Source organism: Rousettus aegyptiacus, unplaced genomic scaffold, assembly GCF_014176215.1.
Source record: "Rousettus aegyptiacus isolate mRouAeg1 unplaced genomic scaffold, mRouAeg1.p scaffold_m13_p_2, whole genome shotgun sequence".
Taxonomy (NCBI): domain Eukaryota; kingdom Metazoa; phylum Chordata; class Mammalia; order Chiroptera; family Pteropodidae; genus Rousettus; species Rousettus aegyptiacus.
The window spans coordinates 132,947,489-132,955,224 of record NW_023416295.1 but is presented as its reverse complement, the minus strand read 5'-3'; positions in this window follow the sequence as shown (position 1 = coordinate 132,955,224).

The following is a 7,736-nucleotide window of genomic DNA, read 5'->3' as shown; positions in this document are numbered from 1 at the left end:
TTCCTATAATTTTAAAAAAAATATCAGAATGCTCTCATTAGTTTTAAATTATTTTTGCTGGAGTGGGTCATAAATCAGCTTTCTTGCTACAAGGCTTTATTAAAACAGTATGAAATTGATGTCTGATTATCAAGTAATTCAGTCACTTTAGACACCTTAAAAATAGCATAACATTTAGTGACTTAAACAGGGCCAGTTTTTTTAGCTTCATCTTGTTGGGTGACAATTCTCCATGAATCTTAAGTCTGCTAGATAGTCTCTCAATGACTGCACACCTTGCAAACAGAGGCATTGATTGCCTTTTGTTACAAACTCTTTTCAAAGATGTCTGTATAGAGGAAAATCCTTGAAAGATAAAGATGTTCCCCATTGCAGCAAAAGACAGGCATATCAGCTATGCAGTATAATAAATATAATATCTCTCTTTGGAACAAAAAACAGGTGTGCTAGCTGTTCATTATAAAAAAATTCAAGCCAGAGCTCCTCTCCTGCAGCACAACCCACTGTACGCGCAGGTATCATCTGGCCTTTTCCTGTTGCCCCTTGGAGTTGGGTTTTAAGGAACTGGTGTACAAACGCTAACATTCTGGCTACTACTGTTCCTATATATAATAAACTTCCTTTTGTCTCTGAACAGAAGACTTGTGTCTTCTAACAGTATCAATGAGACTATGGCAGGGAAAGCAGTTAGCTTGCAGGCTGGTAAAATCTTAGGCCCTTTACCATTCTTGATACATATCTGAAACTTTTATTTGATCACTAACAGAAAGGACTAAGAAAAGGCACATAGTCTAATTAAGTGAGTGGGAAACTTGGGAAGTTCTTTTATTAGTTTTGCTAAGTTCTCATGGAAAAACATGTCTCAATTATTTCTATCTCTATAATATTAAAGACTCTGTAAGAGGGCAAAAAGAATGAGAAATTCGTTGTAAAGGAGAAAACCTTTGTTAAAAAGATCTTTGCACTTCAAACAAGGAATTTCAGCTCCTTGGATTCAAATCCTAACTCTGTCAGTAGAGCTTTGCACAAGTCACTGAGCCTCTCAGAGGTCAAGTAAAGTCACCTCTAAGGTTCCTTTTCAAGTTCTAAAGTCTATGATCATCTATTCTGAAAGCTGTCATGATGCCTTTAAAAGAAATTTTAGCCACACGATTTCAACTTTGTGGAAAGCTATGTCTCTATTAGTTGCAGTTATGGTACCTAAATTGTTACAATGCCCTGTATTGGATATCAGACTTTGCTACTTACACAATGCCAATTACTAGGAACCCTTTTGGTGACCTGAAAATAATCTATGCCCTCAGTATGAAGCCATGCTCAGAGTTAGGTACTAAACTACCCCAGTAGTCGGTAATAATGAGATTTGGAAAAAACCTTCTTTGCTGAAGGGTAGTATAGTTTAGTGGTTAAGAATACACACATTCTAAAGTAAAACCATAGGGCTCCCTAACTTGGCTTTGGCTTGGCAATCTTGGGCAAATTATCTAACCTCCCTGCGCTTTCATTTCCTCATAGATAAAGTGGAGATGATATTCCAGGTAACTCGCATAAAGCATCAAGAACAGGTCCTGGTACAAAGTAATGGTTGAATTAGCATTAGTTATTTTTATGAGATCATGTTCATGTCATAGGAAATAATTAGTCCTAAAATCTTAAGGGAAATAAAGACACAAATCAATAATTGTATTGTGGTAAACCATTGATCCACTGATCACCTTCTCAATAGCTGATGAGCCTAAGGGGATGAAGAAATAAACATTTTCTTCAGCCTCATCTGTAGCTGGTGGAGTGGGAGAGAGGGATGAGACCCTGACTTGCTACCAAGTCTGACCTCTTCCTTTCTCACTTTGCCAACCACCTTACATAGGTAGAGGCAAAGTTAAATCTGGGAAATCTTAAAGAGCACTGAAAATAAAACCCTTATACTGAATCAAGAGATTCAGTAAGTGCCTTTCCTCTCCCATCTAAAATGCGCCCGCCAAGTGGTTTTTCAGAGCAGTAGAGTGAGGTTGCCACCCTCTCATGTTCTGTCAATCATTATGCCTTAGGGTCACATAGGATGTGGGACCATCTCCTAGACCCACTACAGTGTGATAATACTACCTAGCATGGCTGGTTTGCAAAGCTCTTTCACATGTTTCACATTTGAGCCTCACAACAACACTGTGAGGGCAGGAGGTAGAAAGAGCACAGGACTTGAAGTTAAAATTCGCTTGTTTGATAATTCACCAAATGTCATAAGTACTCACCATGTGCCAGGGATCTCCCAGGGGCCTCAGCAATTTGACTCTGAGTTAAGGCTCATCATAAGCAAGCCTGTCTTGTTTCTAATCCTTTTTTGTCCGAATAGCTTTGTTTGAGAGGAGATTGAGGATTGGGTGGTTACAAGTATGGTAGGACTGGGAGTTTCTGTAGCATTCTGCTTACAATACTTTCTTGCTGGACTTTTATATTAGCAATCCGAGTGGATAAAGATGCATAACTCAATGACACACATTCTAGCATGCCTAGAGCAGACCAGTAAAGAGTGTGACAATTTGTAAAGTTGTGTGTGTGTGTGCATAATCAATTATACATTTTTAGAAACAAGAGGAGTGCTTAACATCTCTAGAATATGAAATTTTTCTGAAACTTGGTATTGAGAGAGATAACACTTCATATCAACTCTTACAAATTCAAAGATATCAAAACTGTAGTAAATGATGTTTAGACAAATAATAACCATAATGTTATACCTGAAAACACATGAGAGACAATAATAGCTATAAGCAAACAAATAACATGGAGGATTGGCTCTCAAATCAGCTCATAAAGTGAAAATCACATGTAGTAAAAATGTATCTTGCAAATACCTGTAATTACCCATATAGCATACTGATCATACTGACTTTTTGAAACAAATAATGTATTTCATTGTTTTGTCAATGGTTGAGAAAACTTTAAAATCATTCCCATGTTCTTTCCCTGGGTTTCAGAATTCCTGCAGACAATTTTTTGACTTGACTATATCCACTGTGTGTGTCATAGTATTGGTAACCTTGAGGAATGTCCACTTAAGGATTTTCGGTTAAAAAACTTTAAATGTATGCATGAGATATTTTCATTGTACCCTTAAAGACTTTCATTATTAAACACGAGAAGATAAAAAACAAGCCTATGGATAGAATTTAACGAACAGCAACAAAACAAACTTAAGGAAAGGAGGAACAAGAAAACAATAAGGCTAAAGAGAGATATTAATTAGAAAACAGAAAATAGTTGATTTAGTAAATCCAAGAGGCGGCTTCTGAAATAATACAATAAAGTGAAAAAAATCCCTAGAACTCTCAAATTAACTAGAATGTAAGCCTGGCATATAATGGACACATAATAAAGATTGTTTAAATAAATGAATGGATTAGAAAACAAGATATTGGAAAACAATTTTGGGGTGTGTGTGTGTGTGTGTGTGTGTGTGTGTGTGTGTTTGACATTTTCATATTCTTGGAATGAATAGAGGAGAAAGAGGGAATGAGAACCAGTGGACTATCTAAGGGCCAAGAATAATGGTGGCGTATATCATTTCTGTCCATATTCCAGAAGCCAAAGCTGTTACTCGATTCTTCCTAGAAGCAGCTGGGGGCTGGGAAAGGCAGTCTCCTGCATCCAGGAAGAAATTGAAATGGTTTGGTTTCTGTGCAGTAAACAATGCTTGAAAATCATCTTCTCTCCCTCCTAACTCTGAACATAGTCCATCCCTCTATTAGGCTTTTTACCACTCAATGTTGTGTGGATCTTTTTTTTTCATGGCCTATCTTTCTCAACCAGAAGGTAAATCCAGGAGAAGAGAAATTCTTGCCCTAAACAACACCCAGCATGAAGCCCTATGTGCTCAAAAATTCCTCACTTCTACAGAGTACATTTCAATTTACAGGATATTTTCACAGATTTGTCTCACTGTTGATTATCGAAGTGGAGGACCAGTATTTCTGACTTTATGAGATGCAAACGTTTGGATGAGCTGCAGAAGATTGAGCAAAGCAAATGTTTCCATTCCATCCCATTCAAGCAGGCCCAAATAACCCCTCTCTTTCACTACGAAAATAACCTCTACTGGGGCGTGCTGTATTTTTCTTTGATTACTGCTGGCATTCTATTTAAATCTTTGTATCTACATTCATAAGTGAGAAGGTGGTTTCCTTTTTGTGTGTTCTTTTCTATGTTTTGTTTCAGGGTTATACCAGTTGGAAATAAATGACTCTAGATGGGAAAGCCACACATAAGAGTCGCCATCTCTGAGTGTCTGCTTGGAGAACAGCTGCCGGAAGAGCTGCCTGGCCCAAACTGGACTGTGACATGAGAGAGAAATAAGCTTCCATTTTGGTAAACCACTGAAATTTGGGGGTCCTTGTCATAACAGCAAGCATTGCTTTTCCTGATTCATACAACCTTTTTATTCCAGGTCTTGACATCAAAGGTGACTTCTTTGTCCACATGGATGACCCTCATAACCTCATTAACCTTTATAACCCCATTTCCTTTATTGCCATTCATTGACAGCCCTAGACCTTATCACTCCCTAGAACTTTTATTCCTCAACAATTAAAATTTCCAAGAGCCACTCTCTACCACACCGCCTTTCCCACAGCGTAGCCGCTCCCTTGTTCTTTTACCCCCCTCAAGATCTTACACCTTTCTGCCTTCACTCCCTTCCCTACCCATCTATGTTAGTCAGCTCAGGCTGCCATAACAATATACAGTAGACCAGGTGGCTTAAGCAACAGAAATTTTATTTTTCATGGTTCTGAAGGCTAAAGGCAAAGGTCAAGGTCATTCAGTTTCTGATAAGAGCTTTCGTTTTAGCTTGTGGACAGCCACCTTCTCACTATGTCTTCACATGGCCTTTCCATATGAGTAGAAAGAGGGAGAACTCTGGTGTCTCTTCCTATAAGGAAACTTATCTTATCAGATCAGGGCCCCACCCTAATGACCTCATTAAATCTAAACTGCTTCCTTAGAGGCCCCATCTCCAAATACAACTACATCGGGTGTTAGGGCTTCACATATGGATTTTAGGGTAGCACAAACATTCATTCCATAACACCATCTTATTCTCAGTCACTCTTGGGCTAACTAGTGCTCTGACTTCCCTGGCCACTTGTCTTTCCATCATACGTGTTTGTTCTTCCATCATATCAGTATCCTGCTGGGTATTGTGGTGGGGGGAGGGGGGAGGTCAGGAAATTCACACGAATGTGTAGATCTTCACCTCGAAAGCCCTTTCCATTTCGCTAGTCATCCCTTTCTCTTATTTCCCATGAAGGGGTCCAGAATATGCCACTGTGGCATAAAATGTATTTTTAACTGAAGGAATTTGAGAATCAGCAGATGCAGAAAGAGGTTTTTTTTCTTAACTCATTATCTGCTTAAAAGCAGAGCCTCCCAAAAGGACTTAACTGCTTCAGATCCCATTCCCAGGATAGAATTGACTCCTATCACTGGAGAAAAATGGCACCAGGATAAAAGATCACCTATAAAGATGTTGCCACAGAACTACCATATCTCCCATCTATTCTCCTAAGGGTTCATTTATCTTCCTTAAAAGTCATTTGTTTTCCCATAAATGCCCTTCTCCACCTCCCTTCCCCTGTAAAGATGGCATAGAGGCTCCAAATTCTGATCACCTCCTTGAATCACATTTTTCTGTAAATGTCTGAGAATTTTCTGTGAACCAGTCTCCCCCACCCCCTGTACCCATTGATTTCCTCCCTCCCTCTCTCCTTACCTTCTTCCCTCTCTTCCTTCCTTTTGTTTCTTACCTTTGCTTCATTCTTTATGCCTTTTCTTAGCTAGATCTTCCTTCTCTCCTCTACTGGCTTATCCACCCCTGCATTTAAATATGCCCAAACTGTCTGAATTTCAACAGCTCTCTCTTGACTCTACATTCTCCCAGCATAGTTCAGGCTCTATCTTTTCTTTACCTCCCTCACATCCATGCTTCTTGAAAGAGATGGCTCCCTGTCCTTATTTCTCATGCATTCCTAAACCTGCAGTCATAGGTCTTCCTGCTCCACTTAACTATTTGTGCCAAGGTCACCTGCTTCTAAGTCCAGTGAATGTTTGCAGGCTTTCTCTTCCTTGATCTGACACATTTGGCCCTGCTAGACGTCTCTTCTTTCTCATTTGGCTTCTGTGATTCTATCCTCCTCCTCTGCTTTGGCTCTTTCTTCTTCAGTGCCTCCTTTTCTGGATCCTGCTCTTCTAACTACTTAAATACTACTGTTTCCTGTTCTGCCCTCTTCTCATCTCTTGCTACACATAGTCTCTGATTTATTTTATCTACTCCCATTGTCACTGTTGGGAGCAGTCTAAGTCCGTTGCTGCCTCAGTGGCACTGGGTGGGACTCAGTTCTTTCCGCCAATGCAGTAAAGAATTACAGATCAGCCAAAATTAGGAAAAGATTTATTTAAGTGTCTTTCAAGAGAGAAATAGGCTACACTAGAGAGGGCTGTAGCTTTGTAGAGGTGGGGAGGTCTGTCTTATATCCGGGCTGTGATAGGAGGTTACAAAGGTGGTGCTACCTGACTGATGTATGAAGCCATTTTGACTGACGGTTGGCTGTTTTATAACCTATTGTCAACTGCACATAAACCTTCCCAGAATTCAGTCTGTTATAATTAAATTCATGAACTTTCGGGCATATGCATGACATTATAACGATGGTATAATGAAGCTGAGGTGAAAAGAAGGTCAGAGTATTCCTTACTGCACAAACGTTTGTGGCTGTCCTTAACTGGTTGCTATGCTATGGTCAATTACGTTATTGCCTTGTACTCCAGGATGTAGGGGTATTGTTAATTGAAAAATGACTTTTTTTCTGGGAGGTCCTAGGAACGGCCTTTTGAGTTGGGCTGTCAGTGTTATCATTTCTATGGTTACAGAGCTGGGCCTTTGCTCCTGTCACTCATGGTTACCTGTCTAACAGCATGGCTTGAACTACTAACTAAATGCTGACTAACCAACAAAATCTAAATCCTTGACTCAGCTCTTTCTTCTTAGCTCCAGGCATCTTCGTCCATCTTTGTATTAGATGTTTCTTTTTTGATGCCACATAAAATACCCAAACTCAGCAAGTCCAAATGAAATTCGTTTTCTTCTCCCTCTAACATATTCCCCATCTAGAGAATGACACCATCCTTTATTGTACCACCCAGATTATAAATCAGGAAGTAAGTCTTCATGCTCTCCTCTCTTCTACCTTCCTCTATCTGACCAGATAATAACCTGTCAATCCCAGCATTTTAACATCTCCTAACTATATCGCCTTCCCCATCTTCATTAGGGTATCTCAGTTCTGATCTTCATCATCTCTTTCTTGGATTACTCATACAGTACCCTAACTTGTCTACTACTCCTCGTTGTTGTTAGAAATTTCTTTCTAAATTACGTAGGAGGAAAAAAATTATTTTCCCTCTACCCATCTTTTAGGTTCATTGCCTGGGGCCCTGCAAATTAGAGTAACAGAAGACAGATGAGCAAGAGAAAAACAAACAAAAGCGAATTAACATGTGCAGCCTGCACACGCATGGGAGTACTCAGCGATGGGTAACTCAAAGGGGTGGTTAGAATTCGAGCTTGTATAGCATTTTGATAAAAGAACAATACATTTTTAGAGAAGTTACAAGATAAGGGAAAAGGACTTACTTAGTTTCTAGGGCAACAAATTGTGAGAAGGGAGAACTAATGAGACATCAGG